The sequence below is a fragment of the Pogona vitticeps genome, chromosome 2, assembly GCF_051106095.1.
Source record: "Pogona vitticeps strain Pit_001003342236 chromosome 2, PviZW2.1, whole genome shotgun sequence".
Classification (NCBI taxonomy): Eukaryota; Metazoa; Chordata; class Lepidosauria; order Squamata; family Agamidae; genus Pogona; species Pogona vitticeps.
The window spans coordinates 43578370-43602881 of record NC_135784.1 but is presented as its reverse complement, the minus strand read 5'-3'; the positions used below and the strand labels follow the sequence as shown (position 1 = coordinate 43602881).

Below are 24512 nucleotides of genomic sequence, written 5' to 3'. Positions count from 1 at the left end.
CTTTAGAATGGATCGGTTTGTTCTCCTTGCAGTCCAGGGGACTCTCAAGAGTCTCCTCCAGCACCTCAATTCAAAAGCATCAATATGCAGAATACATCATGTGAAATGCTGGACTGGATGAATCCCAAACTGGAATTAAGATTGTCAGAAGAAATATCAACAACCTCAGATATGCAGATAATACTACTCTGATGGCAGAAAGTGAGGAGGAATTAAAGAACCTCTTAATGAGGGTGAAAGAGGAGAGTGCCAAAAATGGTCTGAAGCTCAACATCAATAAAACTAAGATCATGGCCACTGGTCCCATCACCTCCTGGCAAATAGAAGGGGAAGATATGGAGGCAGTGACAGATTTTACTTTCTTGAGCTCCATCTGTCCACTGCAGTTGGGGACAGTACACATGAAATTAAAAGACACCTGCTTCTTGGGAGGAAAGTGATGACAAACCTAGACAGCATCTTAAAAAGCAGAGACATCACCTTGCTGACAAAGGTCCACATAGTCAAAGCTATGGTTTTTCCAGTAGTGATATCTGGAAGTGAGAGCTGGACCATAAAGAAGTCTGACTGCCAAAGAATTGATGCTTTTGAATTTTGGTGCTGGATGATGCTCTTGGGAGTCTCCTGGACTGCAAGGAGAACAAACCTATCCATTTTGAAGGAAATCAACTCTGAGTGCTCACTGGAAGGACAGATCCTGAATCTGAGGCTCCAATACTTTGGCCATCTCATGAGAAGAGAAGACTCCTTGGAAAAGACATTGATGTTAGGAAAGTGTGACGGCAAGAGGAGAAGGGGACGACAGAGGATGAGATGGTTGGACAGGGTCACCGAAGTGACCAATATGAATTTGACCCAACTCTGGGAGACCATGGAAGACAGCAGGGCCTGGCATGCTCCGGTCCATTGGGTCACGAAGTGTCGGACATGACTTAACTAAACAACAACTACAACAACCAATAATGATGTCAAACATTATGGGGAGACAAAACGCTTTATAACTAACAAAGGAATACTTGAGGAGCAGTAAAAGATACATGAATAAATTTCATAAATTTCATCAGTGTATTTTAATAAGGAAGAATGTTGTTTAAAATTGGGGTAGTCTTCTTTTCTCCTGTATATATTGATCAGAATTCCATTGGTATGTTCCATTCACACAACAATCTATTGTGTGACTGGGCTGTTAATTACAGTGCTTGCACAAAGAGATATAAAATACCTCCTATAAGCCCCGTAAGCATAAACAGATATTTTCCATGATTTCTGCCAGCTCCATGGAGTTTATGTTACCTCTACTGGAGCTAAGGAGCATTCCAGACATTGTAGTTGGGATTTACAAACCTGTCAGTTTTGATGTCTCTTGGTTTTTCATTTTTTCAGTCCTGTTTGCTTCATACCCTGTATGCATCATTTCCTTCCCTAAAAGTCACCACAAAAATCATGGACATGATGAAGTTGGCCGCAGTCCATGAACACATGCCAAATAAAACATGTTAGGCGAGAATTCTAGTCATTTATGCCCATATCATAGTGGCAGTGGCAAAAGCATCTGTCCTTCATGTGGTCACTCATACACTGGTTGAAAAATGGGGTGTACAGACAGTAAATTAACCAGTCACAGAAACCATAGTCTGCTGGCACCGGGGAAGGGGGGACCTGCTCAATGATTGTTCTTGGGCATACAGTTATTCTCAATTGAATTTGGGACTTAATCTTTCAAGATGTTACAATACTCTGTCATTTTTATAGGCCATTTTCACTAATATACATGCACAGTTCTTCCAACATCTGCATTTTTTCAGATTTAGCAAAGTACATCACAAAATGCATCATGAAGTTTAGAGAACAACAATAGCTGTTTCACTTTATATAGTGATTTGTGAAGAGTGGATTAGTACATTCACATTGAAATGTGACTAACAAATTGCCCCCCTCATCCCTAACATAACTATCTGAAAGAAGAGTACAAGAAATCCATATGGGCTGATATTCCTGTGTGGGACATGTCCGACTGGCCTTTTAAGGTTTTTACTAAAGAGGCAGAAATCTGAGGAAACCATTTTGTGAAAGAGAAAATGGGTTGATATCAGGAAATATACACCCCCCTGGTACATCTAGTATGATTCTCATCTTACCAGCCAAGCTAAGAAGCTCTCGGGTCAGGAAGACCAAGACTTCCAATATAAGAGCTCACCTATTGTGTGTTCTGTTTAGGCAAAACAGATGGCCTGTAAGAGTTTCTATATCAAGCTGAGGGGTTAAACATATCAACTTACAGTCTTTTTCTCTTGATATAGACAAAAAAGTCTGCCTTGGGACCCCAAAGTTATGTCCACTGCCTTAGTTGAGGTGTGCAGGCATATTTAGGTTGGGAAAGAAAAATGTGGAGTGAGGTAAAATCTTGGGAGAATATGGTCTTTCAGACAGCATGGATGCACAGCAAAAGGTCTACAGTGGTGCCCCGCATGACGACGATAATCCGTTCCGGGAAAATTGCTGTTTAGTGAAATCGTCGTCATGCGAAATCAGTTTCCCCATTCTAATGCACTGAAACCCAGTTTAATGTGTTCCAATGGGGAAAATATCTCGTCGTCCAGCGAAGATCGCCCATAGGGAAGCCATTTTGCGAAGCGCCGATCAGCTGTAAAAATGGCTGGCCTGCGAAACATGGGTCCGGAAAACACAGGGCAGCCATTCTGTGGAGCAGGAAAAATCGTTGTCTTGCGAACAAACGGTTCGCGAAGCACGGATCTAATCAACGTCAAGCGAAAATCCTCCATTGAAATGACTGTTTTGCAAATCGCTATAGCGATCGCAAAAAGTCATCATAATGTGGATTTGTTGTTCAGCGGGGCCGTCGTCTTACAAGGTACCACTGTACTTGTGAGTATTCTCATGCTTATTATGACTATCAATTTAATAACAAGAAATTATTTTTTCAGGTGATTTCACTTTTCTCCAAAGCAGCCTGTGTCTGGATGCAATGGCTATAATCCCATTCTGCACCAGCACTCCTTGTATCGTATCAGTCTGAACTCCTGCTTGTTGCTCTGTATTGGCATAGACTTGCTTCTGTTTACTCCCGCTTGGTGATCAAATTGTACATACTGTATATGATCGAAAGCTGGAGTGTTGGCTCTTGTCTCTGACTCTACTGTTGCATACTTCTTATAACTCAGCCCTGATTATTCAGTATTCAACTTGGTCTAGGTATGGATTCATCTCATTCCTATCTACTTGCTTCCTCAGAAATATGACATGAGAGAGATGGAAACCTGCCAATGTGTGCAGGATTTATCATTCTGCAGTCCCTAGACTGACTGGGACTTTCTTAACATCCGTAGATCTCCATGGGTGCTAGAGTCGTAGACACCATGGGAGCTGGGTCCAATAGTGGAGTCTTTGTCCAAACCAATTTCATCTGGTCTGGTTCTAATATAAAGGTGACAGGGTATGATGGTCTGAACCTGCTTGGCAGGAAGGAACTAAAAAGTAGTCCTCCCCCTCCTGACTGACCGAGTCAACCGTTCAGATTGCCCCAGACGTGCAGATGATCTCCCCTTTGAAGAGTTGTGCCAGGAGCCTGATCGCAGAAATCCTGAAAGAATGTTCACTGAAAACACTCAAGGTTGGGACAAACACAACCACTCTGTACTTTTGTAATGCAGAGATACTCTGAATGTGCCTTGCAAAAGTGTGTGATAGTTTGCTGGAGATATATTGCAAAATGTCCTTTTCTAGAGCACTGTCACACCACTACAATCTTTAAATCAAGCTTGCTTTTTTGACTCTTCAAAAAAAACCCTGTCTTTTGACAGTTTCTGTGACCTTTCATTGCTCTCCAAACATCTCTATTCCAGGCTTGAGACGCTGCAACAATGTATCTACTTTGGAACATTCCAGTTGGTACGTCTGTCCAACACATGCTCAGTTTATAAACAAGTCACTGTTTTACTCTTTTGAAAGGCTTTTTTTTAAGGATCAATATTTCAGCCTCTGCAATCTGGATTCCTTCCAAATTAGAAAAAGAGAGTGGGGCCAGTCATTCTCTGTCAAGATAAGCAAGATCGATCTTTTCAGCTTATTTGATTGGTTTTGAATCTGGGGATGTTTGGGGTCACTTGTTTCTGCACTGGGGGAACAGTTTTATTTTTCAGCCTCCTAATTTGAAAATCATTTCTCCATATGCTTCTGAATGTTGTGCAGTGCAAGAGCAGACTGTCCACTGCATCAGTGCCCAACGTGGTGCTGATCCAAAATCCAGTTTCAAAGTTATAATTTTCTGGGGAAGCTGCCCCCATTTTTAGAACTGCCTTGTAGAATGTTGATTTCCTCTGCTGCACCATAATAAACTAGGTCAATCCAATGGATACCACCTCAAGCTCCTTTGAGGTTCAGATCTGGTGAATATGTTACTCTTAATTTTTAACAACAGATTTTTAACTCCTGTACTGTACAACTTCTTATTGGTGGAATTATTTGTTTGTTATAGATAAAAATGTGTATAATAGAGAACATAATAAAATTGCATATGCAATTTATTTGGGTATTTGTTTTCCTCTTCCCTATTCTAAACTGGTTCAGAGAAATATATAACTTTACAGTTACTTAAGGGGCTGTCATTTCATAACTACCAATGGTATGAAGTGACTTACTGCAGACAGCAGATTATTTTGGCCATATTTCTGTGCTTTCCTGTCACTAGCTCTGTCATATTTAGAAAGCCTTCATAAAAAGGAGGCGGCACAGGCAGCCATTTACTGAATTATAGTTTTAAAATGAATCCAATACTGCACATTCAAATTTTGTCAAGGCTATATAACTTCCTTGAAGAAAGCTTATTCGAATTAGATCAGAAGATGCGGCAGCTGCTTAGCAGAAGGAGAATTCTGAACCTTTCTGGATGCTCTCATATTTTGCCGGCACAAAACAGGTGGTGGGGGAGGAAGAGGATGGTCTCTCCCCTCACTAGTTGCATATCTGGCAGTTAGAGATGGGCACAAATCACATGTTTGGCAGGTTGTACTAGTTTGTTTACTGGCTGAACCTGCGTTCAGCGCTTCAAAGCCTACCTCCTGCATTTGGCGCCCACTCAGAAGCAGCACCCGGAGGAGGCGGGGCAGGGAACACAGGCTGCTGCCTCTGAGTGGATGCCTGGAGGAGGAGGAGGAGGGACTTTGACGCACCAAACTCCTGTCTGGACGACAAAGGAATCGTCATGAACCGCCAAACTGGCAGTTTGTGCCCATCTCTACTGGCAACTATTATGGGAAAGAGAAGAGGCTATTCTGAATTACAGTTTCAGGCATTTGAAGATATTTTGCTGCCTGTGGTAGAGCAGCAAATGTTAGTCTCCTTCCTTTCCTCAGTCATGGCGCAGGAAGAGTGCCTAATCTCTCAAGCACCTCTCCCTCACATCAATCAAAATAAAACATAATCATCAACTGCCAATAAAAGTAATTGGTGGCCTTTTCGTGATGTCTATCACTGTAATCATCTGCAGAGACTGCCTCAGATTGCCTCATGCATAAGCCAGCCCTACAGATGACCCTGTCCGTGGAAGCATGATAGAGTAGAGTACGTTTCTCAGAAAATCACACAAGTACTGTAAGCTTTGAATTGACCGAGAATCTATTTGGGCCAAGCATGATTGAATTAATGCAGAATCTGTTTTACCTGTGAACATAAATATAGACATCTCTGTAAGCCCCAGAAGCCAACACTTGAAATCCAACCCACTCACTCTCAGGACTGGAGAAATTTTTCAAAGAGTGTGGTTTGAAAGAGGAGAAATGGGATGAGCTCCTGCAAATAAAGAAAGCAAACTTTGTGCCATAAATCAGACTATGGTAGGAAGGGCATTGTAGATTACTGATAGGGAGTATATGCTCTTCATGTGGAAGGGCCCTTTGTTTAGAAGACCTAGCATCCCTGGCTCAGTGGTTTTCAGTTAATGTTGTGCTGGCAACACTTCCCTGGGTTTTTCTAAGTTTAAGGTTCTCAGTACTTTCTGGTGGTGGTCTGGGACAGTACAGCTTGCCCAAGGCTGCATAACCTGGCTCTTCTTCTGAGAGGTACAGTGGAGAATCAAATTCCCATCCTTCCAATGTAAGGCACCTTCATGTGTTCTGAAAATTAGTTAAGTAAACCTATTGGAAAGTACGACTGTACAGTCTTATGTATCTGAGCCTGGAAAGTAGTAGACCAGGCACTAGGGATGTGCTCCTTTTTATTTTTGGACTTTTATTTTTGGACTTAGCAAAACATCAATAAAGGTAGGCCTTTATTGATGTTTTGCTAAGGAATTTGCTTTTGTCTTGGCCCCTGCACCACATGGTCCCAGAGGGGGCTGGGTCTGACGCCCTGAATTTGGGTTATTTACTGGAAACTGTACCCATTGCTGAGGGAGGTTCCAGGGATAAAGGTAGGCCTTTATTGATGTTTTGCTAAGGAATTTGCTTTTGTCTTGGCCCCTGCACCACATGGTCCCAGAGGGGGCTGGGTCTGACGCCCTGAATTTGGGTTTTTTTACTGGAAACTGTACCCATTGCTGAGGGAGGTTTCAGGGATAAAGGTAGGCCTTTATTGATGTTTTGCTAAGGAATTTGCTTTTGTCTTGGCCCCTGCACCACATGGTCCCAGAGGGGGCTGGGTCTGACGCCCTGAATTTGGGTTTTTTTACTGGAAACTGTACCCATTGCTGAGGGAGGTTTCAGGGATAAAGGTAGGCCTTTATTGATGTTTTGCTAAGGAATTTGCTTTTGTCTTGGCCCCTGCACCACATGGTCCCAGAGGGGGCTGGGTCTGACGCCCTGAATTTGGGTTTTTTTTACTGGAAACTGTACCCATTGCTGAGGGAGGTTCCAGGGATAAAGGTAGGCCTTTATTGATGTTTTGCTAAGGAATTTGCTTTTGTCTTGGCCCCTGCACCACATGGTCCCAGAGGGGGCTGGGTCTGACGCCCTGAATTTGGGTTTTTTTACTGGAAACTGTACCCATTGCTGAGGGAGGTTTCAGGGATAAAGGTAGGCCTTTATTGATGTTTTGCTAAGGAATTTGCTTTTGTCTTGGCCCCTGCACCACATGGTCCCAGAGGGGGCTGGGTCTGACGCCCTGAATTTGGGTTTTTTTACTGGAAACTGTACCCATTGCTGAGGGAGGTTTCAGGGATAAAGGTAGGCCTTTATTGATGTTTTGCTAAGGAATTTGCTTTTGTCTTGGCCCCTGCACCACATGGTCCCAGAGGGGGCTGGGTCTGACGCCCTGAATTTGGGTTTTTTTACTGGAAACTGTACCCATTGCTGAGGGAGGTTTCAGGGATAAAGGTAGGCCTTTATTGATGTTTTGCTAAGGAATTTGCTTTTGTCTTGGCCCCTGCACCACATGGTCCCAGAGGGGGCTGGGTCTGACGCCCTGAATTTGGGTTTTTTTACTGGAAACTGTACCCATTGCTGAGGGAGGTTTCAGGGATAAAGGTAGGCCTTTATTGATGTTTTGCTAAGGAATTTGCTTTTGTCTTGGCCCCTGCACCACATGGTCCCAGAGGGGGCTGGGTCTGACGCCCTGAATTTGGGTTTTTTTACTGGAAACTGTACCCATTGCTGAGGGAGGTTTCAGGGATAAAGGTAGGCCTTTATTGATGTTTTGCTAAGGAATTTGCTTTTGTCTTGGCCCCTGCACCACATGGTCCCAGAGGGGGCTGGGTCTGACGCCCTGAATTTGGGTTTTTTTACTGGAAACTGTACCCATTGCTGAGGGAGGTTTCAGGGATAAAGGTAGGCCTTTATTGATGTTTTGCTAAGGAATTTGCTTTTGTCTTGGCCCCTGCACCACATGGTCCCAGAGGGGGCTGGGTCTGACGCCCTGAATTTGGGTTTTTTTACTGGAAACTGTACCCATTGCTGAGGGAGGTTTCAGGGATAAAGGTAGGCCTTTATTGATGTTTTGCTAAGGAATTTGCTTTTGTCTTGGCCCCTGCACCACATGGTCCCAGAGGGGGCTGGGTCTGACGCCCTGAATTTGGGTTTTTTTACTGGAAACTGTACCCATTGCTGAGGGAGGTTCCAGGGATAAAGGTAGGCCTTTATTGATGTTTTGCTAAGGAATTTGCTTTTGTCTTGGCCCCTGCACCACATGGTCCCAGAGGGGGCTGGGTCTGACGCCCTGAATTTGGGTTTTTTTACTGGAAACTGTACCCATTGCTGAGGGAGGTTTCAGGGATAAAGGTAGGCCTTTATTGATGTTTTGCTAAGGAATTTGCTTCTGTCTTGGCCCCTGCACCACATGGTCCCAGAGGGGGCTGGGTCTGACGCCCTGAATTTGGGTTTTTTTACTGGAAACTGTACCCATTGCTGAGGGAGGTTCCAGGGATAAAGGTAGGCCTTTATTGATGTTTTGCTAAGGAATTTGCTTTTGTCTTGGCCCCTGCACCACATGGTCCCAGAGGGGGCTGGGTCTGACGCCCTGAATTTGGGTTTTTTTACTGGACCGCGCGCCTAACGGCGCGCGAAATTCTCAAACACCCTAACTCTTAACCCCAATCCCAATATGGTAAATATGGATTACCTGAGGAAGGGCAGAGTTTTAGCATGAAAGGAGGATGAGCCAGAGAGCATATCTAATGGTGCATGAAACTCTCTAATCCTATTTCTTACCCTAATTTGGGAAACAAGAAAGCCACTCAACATTGCATACTCCCACATTATTAGAGAGCAGGCCGGGTAGGTGGGGCTCGTCAGCCCTGGAAGGCAGCCCATCTAGGAGAAGGAAAACTCCGAATTTAAACCTCCACTGCCTTGTGGCTATATCCACTCATGGAAAGGGCTTCAGGAGATAACCTCGAGGCAAAATCCGGAGCTGGAGTCCCGGAGGCACTTTGTGTCACTCTGCCAACTCCTGCGACGTTGCTGGAACCAGTTGTATTGGCTCTTGCCTCTCCACTGGACCATTTCAGCGATGTGGAGAGGGGGGATTTGCTGCTTGGGTAACAGCCTATCCTCCATATTATTTTACCCAGGCTTCGTGCTCTGGAGAGGACACTCCAGCTTCGCATACAGCGTCGAAACAACACGGGAAGTAGCAGTTACCGGTTATAAGTCTTTGCTCAATTGGCGTAGAGCAGGACGCCAGGGGCTACTTCTGACGGTGGGAGAGGTCATTGCACCTCACTAGGTAGATACCGCCCGCCTTAAGCTGGGCAGCCCCCAGCCAGTAAGGTGCTACCTCGCCACGGTCTGTTAACTCCACGGGGTGCGTGGGGTTTAGGGTCAAACCCGACAAGCAGATCGATAACTGTGCACCATGCAACAATCGTAAGAAAACTTCTGCCCTAAAGCTGGGCACCTGGAATGTACGGACAATGACCCCTGGCTTTCCTGACTACGGCTTTCCTAACGACCTGCAAGAAATAGATGATGTGCGCAAGACAGCTGTCATTGACATGGAACTGAGTAGACTGCAGATGGACATTGTTGCCTTACAAGAGACAAGACTGCCAGACTCTGGATCTGTCAAAGAAAAAAACTTCTCATTCTTCTGGCAGGGAAAACCATCGAATGAGACCAGGGAATATGGTGTTGGCTTTGCAGTCAAAAATACTCTTCTGAGATGCATTGTTCCACCTACTGTGGGGAGTGAAAGAATCCTGTCTCTGCAGCTCCACTCATCAGCAGGACCAGTAACCCTCATTAGCGCATATGCACCAACACTGTCATCCACTCCAGAAGTGAAAGACAAATTCTACGACGATCTGGCAGCTACTATCAAAAAAGTCCCTGAAAGAGAGGCACTGTTCATTCTTGGAGACTTTAACGCTAGAGTTGGTGCTGATCATAATTCTTGGCCCACTTGTCTAGGCCGTTTTGGCATTGGAAAGATGAATGAAAATGGCCAACGCTTGCTGGAGTTTTGCTGCTATTATGGTCTTTGTGTCAGCAACACATTCTTTAACACGAAGCTGCAACACAGAGTTTCCTGGAGGCATCCAAGATCCAAGCATTGGCATCAGCTTGATCTAATCCTCACTAGACGTTCCAGCCTTCCTAGTATTACGATCACACGCAGTTACCAGAGTGCTGATTGTGATACTGATCATTCCCTGGTGTGTAGTAGAGTAAAACTACGAACAAAGAGAGTATATCACACGAAAAAGGAAGGAAGACCACGTATTGACATCAGCAAGACTTGCGATGAAAGAAAAGTGAAGGAATTTACCCAAGCACTTGAGGAAGCCCTTCCAGGCCCGGCTGATGCAAATGCATCTGAACGATGGGAACACTTCAAGAACACTGTCTATAACACCGCCCTGTCCACCTTTGGCAAGAAGACCAAAAAGATGGCTGACTGGTTCGAAGCCCATTCAGAGGAGTTAATGCCAGCCATCGAGGATAAGAGAAGAGCTCTAGCAGCATACAAAGCCTGTCCTAGCGAGTACAACTTGCAAGCTCTTCGAGCTGCTCGCAGTCAAGCCCAACAGGCTGCCAGGAGATGCTCCAATGATTATTGGCTCCAGCTCTGCTCTCAGATACAGTTAGCAGCGGACACAGGTAACATCAAAGGAATGTATGACGGTATCAAACAGGCCTTAGGTCCAATACAGAAGAAATCTGCTCCCCTGAAGTCTGCTACAGGTGTGCTTATCCAGGACCGAGCACAGCAGATGGAACGCTGGGTACAGCACTACTCTGAGCTATATTCCAGAGAGAATGTAGTAACCGAAGAAGCATTAAATAACATTGAGTGCCTGCCTGTCTTGGAAGAGCTGGACAACGAACCAACCCTAGCAGAAATAAAAGCGGCCTTGGACTCCCTCGCCTCCGGCAAGGCACCTGGAAAGGATAACATCCCTGCTGAAGTGCTGAAATGCGGTAAGGAGATCATCACCACCGAACTGTATGAAGTCTCTTGTCTCTGCTGGAGGGAAGGTGGAGTACCACAGGACATGAAGGATGCAAACATCGTCACATTGTACAAGAACAAAGGAGACAGGGGTGACTGCAATAACTACCGTGGCATCTCTCTTCTTAGTGTGGTAGGGAAGCTGCTTGCCCGTGTTGTGCTGAAGAGGCTCCAGGTGCTTGCAGATAGAGTCTATCCAGAATCACAGTGCGGATTTCGAGCTAATAGATCCACCACTGACATGGTATTCTCCCTCCGACAGCTGCAGGAGAAATGTAGGGAACAACAACAGCCACTCTTAGTGGCCTTCATAGACCTTACAAAAGCATTCGATCTGGTTAGCAGGGATGGCCTTTTTAAAATACTTCCCAAGATTGGATGTCCACCGCGTCTCCTTAACATCATCAGATCTTTCCATGAGGGAATGAAAGGCACTGTAGTTTTTGACGGCTCAACATCAGACCCCTTTGACATCCAAAGCGGAGTGAAACAGGGCTGTGTCCTCGCACCAACACTTTTTGGGATCTTTTTTGCTGTCATGCTGAAGCATGCCTTTGGAGCTGCAACCGAGGGCGTCTATCTCCGGACTAGATCAGATGGAAAGCTCTTTAATCTCTCTAGATTGAGAGCGAAGACCAAAGTCCAACTGAAATGCATGCGGGACTTCCTCTTCGCAGATGATGCAGCCATTGTTGCCCACTCTGCTGAAGACCTCCAACAACTCATGAATCATTTCAGCAAGGCCTGCCAAGACTTTGGACTAACAATCAGCCTGAAGAAAACACAAGTCATGGGCCAGGGCGTGGACTCACCTCCCTCTATTACCATCTCCACACAAGAATTGGAGGTTGTTCATGACTTTGTGTACCTCGGCTCAACCATCTCTGACACCCTCTCTCTAGATGTCGAGCTGGATAAACGCATTGGGAAAGCAGCCACCATGTTCTCTAGACTCACAAAGAGAGTATGGCTCAATAAGAAGCTGACGACACATACGAAGATTCAGGTTTATAGAGCCTGTGTTCTAAGCACACTCTTGTACTGCAGTGAGTCCTGGACCCTTTGTGCACGGCAGGAGAGGAAGCTGAACACCTTCCATATGCGTTGCCTCCGACGGATTTTTGGCATCACCTGGCAGGACAAAGTTCCAAACAGAGCAGTCCTAGAACAAGCTGGAATTTTCAGCATGAATACATTACTGAAACAGCGACGCCTACGTTGGCTTGGGCACATCGTGAGAATGGCTGATGGTCGGATTCCAAAGGATCTCCTCTATGGAGAATTAGTGCAGGGAAAGCGCCCCAGAGGGAGACCACAACTGCGATACAAGGACATCTGCAAGCGAGATCTGAAGGCCTTAGGAATAGACCTCAACAGATGGGAAACCCTGACATCTGACCGTTCAGCCTGGAGGCAGGCAGTGCATCATGGCCTCTCCCAATTTGAAGAGACTCTTGCCCAGCAGGCCGAGGCAAAGAGGAAGTCACATAAGCAGCAAAACCAGGGAGCCGGACAGGGGACAGACTGGGTTTGTCTTCAGTGTGGAAGGGACTGTCACTCTCGAATTGGCCTTCTCAGCCACACTAGGCGCTGTTCCAAGCCCTCCATACAGAGCACGCTACCATAGTCTTTCGAGACTGAAGGATGCCTAACAAGTCTCAGAATTCTCAGGGAATTCCCTAGGCAGAATTCTGTGAGGTGCAGCCCTAGAGTTAGAAGGCCACAGAACAGCTGCATTTACTCTGTTGGTGTCTTCTCTGGCCTACTTCTTCTTTCAAAAACAAAGAAGCTGCTACAGTGCTACCTAGGAGTTGTAGGTCTTCCTCGGACTCATAGTCTTTGACGAGACACCCTTTATACAGACTAACAGGCAGCGAGACTATGTCTCCTAGCATCCTTCACACCCAGCACCCACCTCAACTGGTCAGTTAACCAGCCCCGCCATCATGTAAGCTTTCAAATTGTCATATGAAACATGTGCATTAGATGCTCAGCAAACATAAGCCCCCCCCCCTTTTTAAACTTTCTATGTGTGTGACATCAAGCGGTGGTGGGGTGTTTGTGGCACCTGGGAATGCAATCAGACAATGGGAACCAGTAAAGGTTCTTTTGGAGGGAGTGGTCTCCCTTAACGCGGCCCTTCTGCCTCTTGGGGAATCACTCCAGCCCAGCTCCCAAAAGTATTAGAGCCCCACAACTGGACCATAAAGATCAGGGTTGGGCTGGAGAGCAATTCCCCTGTAAGTAGTGTGATCGCCAGGAAATAGCAACACTCCATGCAGGTGCTGATAACAATGTACCATTTCTCCAATCACTCCTATTTCTCATGATTGCTGCCATATTAAGCAAAATGGATAATTTGTAATAGTGCTTGTATTTTCACCCATAGCTACCTTGCTGGGAAAGTATGATCTATTTTAAGAAGTGACCTCTAACTGTTGCTACTATGACCTGAATGTTGAAATTCAAATTAGTTTAGTGGTCAAAGAATAAAACGTTTCATGATAGCAAATAAGTGCAAGGCTATGAGATATCAATGTTTTTGTTCTGTGTGGCTACGGAAACACATATTTTAAAGTGACTATTTTAAGAATGTTTGAAATAGGTCATGTCACCACCAGACTGACTTCGTGGAAGCAGCTAACATCTTGGGCTTGTTCACTATCATACTGTGAATTCATTGTACACTTGACATTAAAAAAAGTATACCTATTTTTTCCCCATCAAAAACGAAAGGGCATGACAAAGTATTTCTAGCCTCCCAGTTTTCTCTTTTTACTTTCCAGGTGGGCTGCTTCTAAATAGTTCCCTCCAGGAATGAATATACTACTTGAAAGGGTCTGATAGCACATTCATACTGTTACAATGGTGACTGGAAGGAAGGAAGGAAGGAAGGAAGGAAGGAAGGAAGGAAGGAAGGAAGGAAGGAAGGAAGGAAGGAAGGAAGGAAGGAAGGAAGGAAGGAAGGAAGGAAGGAAGGAAGGAAGGAAGGAAGGAAGGAGACCATAGATTTCTAATCTTGACGGGAGTCTGAAGCAATCATGTGGATCAGTGAGGAAAAGCAGCAACAACTGGTCAGTCCCCAAATCCACTGAAGAAATTGAGACAATGTATTCACGAAGGCTTTCACGGCCGGGATCTAATGGTTGTTGTGGGTTTTTCGGGCTCTTTGGCCATGTTCTGAACGTTGTTCTTCCTGACGTTTTGCCAGTCTCTGTGGCCGGCATCTTCAGAGGACAGCACTCCCAAGCCAACTACACCAGAGCACAGAGTGCTGTCCTCTGAAGATGCCCATGGCCACAGAGACTGGCGAAACGTTAGGAAGAACAACCTTCAGAACACGGACAAAGAGCCCGAAAAACCCACAACAACCAAACTGAGACAAGTTGAATGTGGGGTTTTCCTTAGTTCACTCAAGGAAACCCTCCTTCTGAGAAGTGGATATGGATGAAAATGTGGTCCAGGGTTTTGCATCACCCGGCTGTAACCTGCACGTCATAGGGATGACAGTGATGGATGCTAAGTCCCGTTTGGCAGAAATGCTGGATTCTTTTTCTGACATTTATAGCTGAACATTCGGTTTGTTTGTTTGATTCCTTAAAAAGGAGTTGAGAGCCTTTCTCACACAATCTCCTGTCCAAAATGCAGCATACTAAACTGGTTGCACTTAGGCCCCTCTGAAATTAATATGAAAAGTTAGACTTGACTTATCTCACAACCCATGGATTTTAATGAGAATTAAGTGACATAGGTCTATTCTCAATCCAATCTGAATCAGATCCAGCATCTTGAAATGGACTACGTGTGTTATCTTATCACCATCACTGGAAACTCCCTAGGTGATGCAGAAGAAACAGATAATGGAAGAAAAATGAAAGGAGGGCAGAAGGACCTCCACAACCTGAAGTGAACTTCTCAAAATCTGCAGAGAAACGCAGGACCTCACTCAGAGGCCTTCAGCAACTGTAGATGGAGAAGAGATCTTAAGACTTCATTGGAGACAAACAATGAAGTTCTCAGTCTTCTCCTTTGACACCCACTCAGCATCTTCCTCAAAGGTACAGAACTACTTTGAATTCCACTTTTCATCACAGGGTGATTTTTTTTATTGTAACTGTTAAAACTCCTTGATTGGTTGATTCAACATGAGGAACTGTTTTGCTCCACGAATGCCCTTGGGGTCTCTGTTCCACATGGCAGTCACCTCAGAGATGAACAAAGAACCACAGTTCAGGTTGTATTTCCACATTTGTCTGAAAGACGATGCATATCCCCATTAGGTATAGCATGTATTATTTAATTACAATAAATTTATTAATGACAAGCAGTTCCAATTTACTAGCCAGGCAAATGGGCTGCTTATCTAATAAATCACAATTCATGGGTATTAATGAAGTTATATATTTTATCTAACCTACTTACATGCAAGCACAAAGAATATCTAACAATCTCGGGGAATTATGAACCTTCATTGGTATCTACACAAGAGGTATGGAGATTTGTGTTTATAAGGTGTAGTGACAAATATAAATCTCCACAACTTTATCTTTAAATATAACCGTGGCTAAAATCATGTTGCTTATATTTAGAAGTACTCTGCTTCACAGAAAAGAAGCTGAACTGGATTCTGGTAGTAAATCACAAGTAGATTTCCTCAACCAAGGTTTCTGACCCCCATCATTTAACCATACTAACAACAGAATAAATGTAACAATATCAACAACTCCTTCTTCCCCTAATTTAGGCTGTATGTACAGTGGTGCCTCCACTTACAACCATAATCCATTGCAGAAGATGAACGTAACTCGAAATGGTCATAAGTCGAAGCACCATTTCCCATTGGAATGCACTGAAATGCAATTGATCCGTTCCGGCCAAAGAAAAAAAATCCTCAAGAAAAAAAAACACTGCAAGACTCATTGGAAACGCGATTAATCCCTTCCAGCTGAAGGGGGGAAAGAAAAGCAATCAAGCGTGCAAGACCCATTGGAAATGCACAGAAAACAAATGGAGCAGATTGGAAATGCACAGAGAACAAAGGGGGCAGGTCGGAATTGCAAAGGAAACAAAGGAAAACAAAGCAAAGGAAGCATGCAGGACCCATCAGAAATGGGAAAAAACCCAAAATCAACCAAACCCCCCAAGACCCATCGGAAATGGGGGGAAGCCAAAAAAATAAACAAACCCCCAAGACCCATCACAGCACAGAAACATAACCCACCCATCTCAAAACCACACTGCAAAAGCACGATAACAGTTTTTAAAAAGCAGAAAACAGCACCTTACCAGACAGCCCGAAGCCTCCCCGCAAACACACACACACGCTCACTCAGAAGCAGAAGGAGGCAGTCCCAAGCCTCCTCCAATCACACACTCTAACTGCTGGGGCGAAAGAGCTACAAAGAAGCAGCCTCATCGCCACGTACAGTTAGAAATTTGAATTTCCCGCTTTCCCCCCCTGCCTTTTTCTGTTCATAAGTGGAAGCCCCGGTCACAAGTAGAAGCACAATTTTGCAGCCGGAGCTGGTCGTAACCCGAAATGGTCATTAGTAGGGGCGGTCATAAGTAGAGGCACCACTGTAATTTGTAGTGAACCGGGTGTTTCATGTCATCAAGTGCTTGTTATCTTATGGTATGCAGGTAGTAACAATCTCTCCCCTAGAGCCATATATTCGTTTACCTTGGTGGAACTTAGGCTTATACAGTAGTTACAGGAAGTGAAGATCTCTCAGCATTGATTCTGCTGCATTTGTTTGAATCCCATATCAGAGGATGCAAGGAATGCTAATCAGATTTGCAGATGACACAAAAATTGGGTGGAATAGCTAAAATGCTGGAAGACAGAAACAGAATTCAAACTGACCTTGATTGGCTTGCGCACTGGGCTGAAAACAACAGAATGAAATTCAACAGGGATGAGTGCAAAGTACTGCACCCCGGAAAAAGAAACCAGAGACTGGCGAAACATCAGGAAGAACAACCTTCAGAACACGGCCAAAGAGCCCGAAAAACCCACAACAACCATTAGATCCCGACCGGGAAAGCCTTCGTGAATACATTGTCCAGATAATACCTGGTATTATTGTTTTATTGTTTTGTTTTATTATATTGTAAATTGTCCAGAGGGGCCCTGCATCCAGATGGGTGATATAAGTCAAATAAATAAATGGCTGTACAACAGAAATGTAGGGATTCATAGAGTAGAATTAGATTTAAGTTCCCCCCCTTTCTGTCATTAACTGGAACTTACAGTCTCCATAACTCACTGAGACATTATAAAGAGAAAGAATAAAAGGTTTCATTTACTTACAGGAACTGATAAGCTCAAGCTGAAAACACGATTGCTTTGAGCAACAGGCCTCAACAGACTCAAGACTGTTTCCAACAGAAAAAAGAGAGAAAAAAAGGCAGATGAGAGAGACATGGTACTCTTTGAACTCAGAGCCACAGAAGAAACTATTGGCTAGTGCTATTAGCAATTGACAAGGTCCCTCCCAGCTACACCTACTAGAGGTAGCATGTGAAGTTGCAATAACTCCAAGACCAATAAAGTCTGCTGCCCTTTTGTCCTTACACTCCTCGCCCTTTCAGCAAACCTGCAGAGAATTCTGGTGGAAGGATTTCTACCTGGCCTTTTCAGCCATTGCCCTGAAGTACATGAGAGAACATTTGGGTGGGGCTGTGCTTGCTTCTTCATTAAACTCAGGCAATCTAAACCAATATACTGGGGGCTTCTTGCTTTTGATAGCCTGTCCCTATTTTTCCCCTTTGCCTTCTCTTTCTGACACCCTAGTGGGAAGGGGCTTTAAAGTAAACAGATGTAGATTGGAAGTAACCCTAAAACAAATTCAGTACATATGAAAACACTGACCAGGTCTGTTATATGTTCTTTTAATCAACCAAACTTTATGGTTCATCTCAGTCCAGTGAACACTGATATCATGTTTCATTCAGTCCTTTCTATGTCTGTTATATTCCTAAAAGAATAGTGTGTCTAGGGCAGCATGTTTAAAGTAGATGCAGCACACACATTTTAAAAAATAAATAAATTCACACACATGCACACACACAGAGAGAGGGAGAGAGTCTTGAGTCTCTCCTACATATTGAGGGGGAATTTTTTAAACACAAAAATCTAATGCTCAGCCATGCGATTCTCCTTTTCTCTTGAGACTGCTCCCTGCAAGAAATACCTTGTTATTCATTGCACCACAGCAATAGTTAATACCATTAACCAGCAAATTAACATCATTTAGCCTTGTTATAGGAACAGGGAAATGAATTTGCAGATAATGCAAATTTAAATTTAAGCCATCATTCCCAAGTTCTGTTAAAGACTAAGAAGTTCCATCAGGAATCAGCTTTTGTGGACCACAGTCTATTTCATCACACTTGCACCAAATAAAACGTCCATGTCATTCAATTCTCACAAAACACTTTGTTGTTTTTCATACCGCTGCTTCTAAAGACATGTCTTGATCAAGCCATTGAATCAGAGTCCTGTGGTAATGTACTGTGTTAAACATTGGCCTTTAGATGAACAGGTAAAAGCACAAGGCGTGAGGAAAATCTGTCAATTACACTTTCCTCCAAATTCAAAATTTTAAAAAAATAGGCTTTATGGTTCGAAATTTGAAGGAAATCTGCAGCTTTTTGGAAATTTTTCAAAAATGAAGTAAAATGAAAGTGATCCTTGTTAGTACTGGCTATATTCACTAAGTACAATAACTCCCATAACGGAGAGGGTCATGTTAAATTTGCTCTGCAATGCAGCTGTTCAAAGTTATGAACCTCTCAGGAAAAATTAAAAAACAGCGGGAGAGAGAGAGAGCACAGCTCTAAAGCAGCATGAATATGGTTTGAAGACACAGGGGTTGTGCTCTAGATTTTTCAAAGCTAAGCATTCAAACCATGAATCTGGGTGAATTAATTGGTTAAATTTTGGTGTTTCGCACATTTTGATTTTTTTCACATCTTTCCATCCCAGATATGATATGTGTGAATGTTAGTATAAATTAGCTTTGGAATAGCCTAAAATAGAATTCATATCAAGGGTCTCATCCCTGCAGCAGGATTACAGCCCTCTTCTGTGACATCTCCACAGCCCACACCCTGGTCTCTGAGCTTTGGCTATGGAAACAAATGGTCAACTCTGAAGTGAATCTCAGGAAATACGATGCTGTTCACCTGACAACCTTGTCTGTGATATATTTCTGGTGAAGTACATTCATTTTGGTGGTTTCCAAACTGTGGAGGCCAAGTCAAATTTTTTCTTATCTCTATCTTTTGTTTTATAGCTGTTTCTTCTTGGAGAATTCACAGTGTTGGCCTCTCCGTGGACCATATTTACTCTCTGGGGAGGCAGCACAAAAGAAGATTTTGTTAGAACCTGCTCCCCTTTCCCTTTACACAAACATTCTCTCTCTGTCGTTCGGTTGGCTGTTTATATGGGTTTCCATTCCCCTGTGCTGCCTGCCACTCTTGATAAGGCTATTGTTGCAAACTGTTCCAACTATCCTTCCTCACAAAGCAGAAGGAAAGCATCTGGGGGGGATGTAGTTGAGTGTACACATTCTATAGGGAGCAGAGGCATGTGACTCTGCAACACAAATCTTGTGGCAAGAATGTACACCAAGGGCAAAAAAAGTAAGCTACTGTCAGGTGAATAAAGTGCAGCGACTGTGAAAAGAACATTCAGTTACACAACAGCAATAACTCATTTAACAGCCAAAAATCAGAAAAAGGAGAGACCTAACCTTGTAGACAGATTGCTGAAGTATTATTATTCATTATTGTATCATTGTATTATTACTTTTCAAAAATAAATGTGTCAACTCCTAAATCCTAAGCTATGTGATGGTGTCATTTTTTGGAACAATTTGAGGCATGTCTCCTTTCTGTTTGAGTAATACCCATTTTTAGGAAATCAAAGTATGTCCTTAAGCAATCAAACTGGTTGTGAGAAGCTAGGATGAAGCACAAGCTTCTTCTGAAATTTCCACTGGCAAATACCCTCCTGTTTAGCACAACTTTCTTCTGCCCAGTCATCTTGGAACTGCTGCAGAGCTGCTTTGCTGGCTAGGCTTTACGAGCAGCAGCAGCAGCAGCAGCAGCAGCAGCAGCAGCAGCAGCAGAAGAAGAAGAAGAAGAAGAAGAAGAAGAAGAAGAAGAAGAAGAAGAAGAAGAAGAAGAAGAAGAAGAAGAAGAAGAAGAAGAAGAAGAAGAAGAAAAAGAAGAAGAAGAAGAAGAACCACAATATATACATGAAAAACATTGAGCAATACCATCTATCTTTCTGTCTGTCAGAGATGGGCACAAACCATGGGATCTTTTACTGGCTGAACAGGTTGTTTGGCACTTCTCCACCCCACCTCCTCCAACAAGTGACCAGTTGGAGGAAGAGCCCCAGTTTCCCTGCCCCTACTGGAACCACCTGTGAGTGGGCACCTGCCAGAGGCGGGGCTGGGAAGCGCTAAACACCTGTTCAACCAATAAATGTAGCAGCACAAACTGCCAAGCCAGCAGCTCATGTCCATATCTATCTATCTATCTATTGATCGATCGATCGATCGATCGATCGATCGATCTATCTATCGATCGATCTATCGATCGATCGATCGGTCGGTCGGTCGGTCGGTCGGTCGGTCGGTCGGTCTTTGCTACTTCACCTTTCACCCTGTAGAACAGTGTTTCCCAACCTTGGGGCCCCACATGTTGCTGAACTACAACTCGCAGAAATCCTGCCTAACACAGCTGATGATGAAGGCTTCTGGAAGCTGTAGTCCAAGAACATCTGGGGACCCAAGGTTGGGATCCACTGCTTTAGGAGGACACTGCAGATTTAAACCTTTTCTAGCTCAGACACATAGCGATAGTGTTGCAACAAGGTTAGCCCAAGTGAGGATAATCTTAAGTAATTCCCATCATCAACAGCTCAGGAAGGCTTTGAGTTCAATAGTGTTGGCAGCTTAATTAGCCCTTGGTTAATCAAGACTGCACTCACAATGTGACACCCTTGAAGGCTAACACTGCTGCTGTCAGTAGTTTTGGTTTCTAATTTCCCTCTTATCTCACAACCTGTGAAGTAATGAGGTCAGATCCCACCCTTCAGAACATGGCCAAAGAGCCCGAAAAACCCACAACAACCATTAGATCCTGGCCGTGAAAGCCTTCGCGGATACTCAGATCCCATCCTCAGTCACCTGCACTGTATATGCACTTGACATTTTGGATAACACATCATTTCTGTGAAGGTCCTCTTTCCAGGTGGACCATTTTAAAAGCATGTTCTGAAAATGTCCTTGGCATCTTAGCCAGTGCAAGGAGGAGCCCTTTGTATTGTTTAAAGAATGAAACATTAATTGCATTCTTTATTGCTTTATTACATTATTCATCTTACCTACCTACATATGATAAAACACATATCCAATTGTCCCATTACAAGTGTAAAAGTATGCTCTTCCCCCTGTTAACCATGGCACTGCTTTAATTTCACAATTCAGTAGTCCAGGCACTTCCTGAATTTCTAAGAAGAATTGAATAATTGATCTACAATAATTAATGGATGCACTGCGCTTGATAAGAACAGTAACATGATACTAGTTAATACACCAGTCAACTATGGGGAATGGGCTGTGTGCTTTGCATGCTACGTGTAATTAATTTTCATTAACTCTTCTTAGATCGACACAGCCGCATGCTGAAATACACTTCCAGGCACAAGAGCCGATGCAGCTTAAAATTAAATACAATTCTTGTTTGAATACATGTAGGAGGTCATTTGAGAAACTGAAGATGTTGAAAGAACATTGAAACAAAGTAGGTCAAGCCATTTAAAATGAAGGAGGTAAACGGGAGATACTTTCTCATTAGGCTTACTCAGATAAGCTTAATACACAATCAGGATAATAGTCTGAGACCAGCACAGAACTACCTGCTTCCATCCAAACCCCACAGAGGTGTTGACAGAGTCCACTCTAGCTGCCTAGAGTGGTCGTAAGACCAGATAGGTGGGATATAAATAAAATAAATAAAAATAAATAAATACTGTATGAAGGCTCTCCTTCATAGATGAAAGCATCTAATTAATACTGGGTTAAGAGTTGGATGTTAAAATTAATATTAAAATTAATACTGGGTTAAGAGTTGGATTTTTTTTTTCCAAGATGGCGCCGGTGGCAGTTGGCTAGCACTTTTCTCCACCACACCGGCTTCCCTCTTGAGCCCCTTTTACCATTTTTGCTCTTTTTCTCCTTTTTTTTTAAAAAAACTTTTCCCCGGTCTGCCTTCCCCCTCCTCGTTTTCTTTTTAGTCGGTCGCCGGATTGAGAGCGGGACTGCGGGGGCTAGACCTGGACCTCAAACGTGGGGCTGGAGCTGAGGCTCGACTGTGGAGCCTCAACTGTGAGCCTTTTTCTCAGGAGGAGGTGGATGAGCGCTGGTGGGGAACTCTTTTTTTGTGACCAAGCACAAGCCCAGAGCGGAGACTGCCACCGAAGGGGAGAGGACTTGAGAGATCTGGAGGCTGCAGGCCCGGCGCCCCCCCCTTCGTCCCAATGAGCTTGCCTGAGCTTGCCCAATTTGAGGCGGACTTGAGGTCTGGGAGCCCCAAAAGTCTTGGCTGTTGGTGAGGTGGAACTGACCATCCCAGGCTCTGGTGGCAGGACAGCAGGGAAAAATTTCTGGGTGCCCGTGGAGAGAGATCTGTCTACTGTGGATCTCGGCTGGGCGGTCGCCATCTTGGGTTCCCTAACAGCAGCCTTCCTCCTAGATCTGGACTGCTCACCCTGCTTCTCTTGGACTATCTACAGAGACGCCACACTTCCTTCTTAAGGAAGGGTAAAGAAAAGCCGGGGACTGAATATCTTTCTGCCTGGACTTTACTGTTCCTGATGCTCCCTATGCTCAATTTTAAGACCTATGTGATGCAACCTGTGAATAACACCCTCACTCCACTGTTTTTACTGCTAATAACATCAACTTTAACAACTTTGAAAATAGCTCCAATAACATCAAGACCAGTAAAACTTAAAAGGACAAGATTAAGAGGTGGAGGAGGACAGACCTGGACTATATGTGGTGGGTAACTTCTTGGTGTTTCTTAATTTAATTTTATATATGGGGCTCTTGTATTGAGATTTTAATTATAATACTGTATAATATTGTATTTATTTTGTATTTGTATTTGTCCTGCACTTTTCTTTTAAGTTGTGGTATTATTTAGGGTTCTGTTCTTCACTTTCTTTTGTGGCGTCGGTAGTTCGCACCGCCTTTTTCCACCTTTAGCAGATTGCCCGGCTGCAACGCTATCTTGACATGGGGGCGCTCACTACCGTGGTACATGCGCTCGTAATCTCAAGATTAGACCACTGTAACACGCTTTACGTGGGGCTGCCTTTGAGGCTGATGTGGAAACTTCAAGTGATACAGAATGCAGCAGCCAGACTCCTTACTGGAGTGAGAAAACACCAACATATTTCTCCTGTTCTGGCCAAGCTGCACTGGCTGCCCATCCGTTTCCGCATTGAATTCAAAGTTCTAATGCTTACCTATAAGGCCCTAAATGGTTTAGGACCTTGATACTTGGCGGAGCGCCTGTTCCCACCATGATCTACTAGGATCACCCACACGAGTCAGGAGGTGAGGCTGAGGAGCCTGATGCCTGATGTCTTCTCGGCGGTGGCTCCTCGCCTTTGGAACAACCTTCCTCCGGAGATTCGCAAGGCCCCTACGCTGGGTACTTTCAAATGCCAGCTGAAAGCATCGATGTACATCCAGGCCTTCCCTCCTGTCAACCACTGATTTCTTTTGCTTTGCTATTTATTATTGATTTATTCCTGCACTATTTGTTATTGTTGTATACTAATGTTTTTATGTTTTTTAATTGTTTTGATATTCTGTAAGCCGCCCAGAGTGGTAGAATATACCAGATGGGTGGGATATAAATCAAATAAATAAATAAATAAATAAATAAATAAATGAATGAATGAATGAATGAATGAATGAATGAATGAATGAATGAATGTTCAGACCAATTTTGGGAAGGAGGTAAGCTGTTGGCTGTTTATGTGACAAGATATGTGCTGAGAGGGTTAAGCCTAGCAGTCACCATCAGTGCAGTAACCTGTTGGATTCTTCTGAGGTCTGGCTGTGTAACACAGGAATCTAACAGAAAAGTTGGGCCTGCCATTAGCCTTCACTGAGGCAACTGCCTCCAGCAGCCGTGTTCAGGGACAACATGTTGGTAGACCATGGCCACTTGGGAGGGCTGCCACTTCTTGACCCAGCTTTCCACAGCAGCTGCTTCTTCTGTGTCTGCTTCTGAGGGTCCTTGGAGTCAGGAGGGAATTTTTCTAGCAAAAAAGCAAGGCATGCTGCTTATACAGTATACTGCTCTATAGTGCTTAAAACACTCTCTGGGTGGTTGTTGTGGGTTTTTTGGGCTCTTTGCCCATGTTCTGAAAATTGTTCTTCCTAATGTTTTGCCAGTCTCTGTGGCCAGCATCTTCAAAGGACAGCACTGAAGATGCCGGCCACAGAGATTGGCGAAACATTAGGAAGAACAACCTTCAGAACATGGGCAAAGAGCCCAAAAAAACCACAACAACCATTAGT

At 44.1% G+C, this 24512-nt stretch overlaps 1 long non-coding RNA gene across 1 annotated transcript in view; it reads left to right on the top strand.

The window, feature by feature from the left end:
• The window catches only part of LOC144586621 (uncharacterized), a 37744-nt gene extending 18111 nt beyond the window's left edge, over positions 1-19633 (top strand). Inside the window, exons 2-3 of the long non-coding RNA XR_013541543.1 lie at positions 13686-13973; positions 19197-19633. This is a non-coding gene — a long non-coding RNA (uncharacterized LOC144586621). The remainder of the gene's footprint in view (positions 1-13685; positions 13974-19196) is intronic.
• The last annotated feature ends 4879 nt before the right edge of the window (positions 19634-24512 follow it).